General features: G+C 41.9%; 1 long non-coding RNA gene across 1 annotated transcript in view; it reads left to right on the forward strand.

The window, feature by feature from the left end:
* The window catches only part of LOC105548596, an 8,716-nt gene extending 7,898 nt beyond the window's left edge, over positions 1–818 (forward strand). Inside the window, exon 3 of the long non-coding RNA XR_001007411.1 lies at positions 403–818. This is a non-coding gene — a long non-coding RNA (uncharacterized LOC105548596). The remainder of the gene's footprint in view (positions 1–402) is intronic.
* The last annotated feature ends 677 nt before the right edge of the window (positions 819–1,495 follow it).

The raw sequence follows: 1,495 nt of genomic DNA on the forward strand, positions 1-1,495 counted from the left end.
GTGAGCCACCGCGCCTGGCTGCCAAAACTATTTATTTTGACTTTTCATTGACTGGTTACTCCTGAAAATCTTTTTTATCTTAATCTCTGGCTTAAAGAAATATAGGATATTTCTCATCCTGAGCAAACACAGGATCAGAAATCAGAAGATGAGTGTATATGTGGTCTCGGTCACTTAGCTCCTTCGAAACTTAATTTTCTCTACCGAAAAAAAAAAAAATGGGAGTGATAATTCCCACCGCAAAAGGCTTTTGTTTTGAGGATGAGATTTTAGATGAAATAATAAATGTATGCATAGCCTATTCCTGACACATGACATAAACTCAAATAAAAGTCGCTATTGCCATTATCTATTATACTCTGTAAATTAGGAATAACAAAACCATTTCTGCTTATTTCTCAGGGTCCATTCAAGAATTGTGTCCACAATATACCAGGCAGTCGTCTAGACCTGCATCGTCTAATGCCCACCTCAGCCTCCCAAAGTGTTAGGATTACAGGCGTGAGCCACCGCACCCTGCCTGCATGTGGCTATTGAGATGTGCTGTATGATACACACCAGACTTTGAAGACTCAGTGTGAAAAACAAAAAGAATTTTAAGAGGGGGGGGGTCGAGGGGAGGCAGAGCATTAGAACAAATAGCTAATGTATGCAGGGCTTAAAACCTAGATAACAGGTTGATGAGTGCAGCAAACCACCATGACACACATTTATCTATGTAACACCTACATGTTCTGCACTTGTATCCTGGAACTTAAAGTAAAATTAGAAAAAAGTAATAATAAAAGCCAACATGGCATTCATTACTGCCAAAAAAACAAAACACATTGTTAATTTTGTATATTGATCACAGGTTGAACTGATAATATTTTGAATACACTGGGTTAAAGAAATACATTTAAAATTAGTGGCCAGGCACAGTGGCTCATGCCTGTAACCCCAGCACTTTGGGAGGCTGAGGCAGGTGAATCACCTGAGGTCAGGAGTTTGAGACAAGTCTGGCCAACATGGTAAAACCCCGTTTCTACTAAAAATACAAAAATCAGCTGGGTGTGGTGGTGGGTGCCTGTAATCCCAACTACTTGGGAGGCTAAGGCAGGAGAATCGCTGGAACCCAGGAGGCAGAGGTTACAGTAAGCCGAGATTGTGCCACTGCACTCCAGCCTGGGTGATAGAGTGAGACTCCATCTCAATAATAATAATAATAATAATGAAATTATTTGTTGCTGTTTTACTTTTCAAATGTGACCACCAGAAAAGTTTAAAAGGCTTGTGTGACATCATTGAATGGAGCTGTTCTAAACATGGGTAAGACAATGCAGAGCTTCGGTTGCAGGACAGAGAATGAAATAAACCCGTAAGACAGAGAAGTGACTGATCGTGACTGCTAGGGCGTTTACAGCATAGGCCGGTGACGGGAACGAGGAGCGTGGGGATGAGAGCCGATGTGGGCGAGAGTGCGTGCAATGCGGGGTCAGGCGTTGGATTCATCTCC

This window comes from Mandrillus leucophaeus, unplaced genomic scaffold (assembly GCF_000951045.1).
Source record: "Mandrillus leucophaeus isolate KB7577 unplaced genomic scaffold, Mleu.le_1.0 Scaffold416, whole genome shotgun sequence".
Classification (NCBI taxonomy): Eukaryota; Metazoa; Chordata; class Mammalia; order Primates; family Cercopithecidae; genus Mandrillus; species Mandrillus leucophaeus.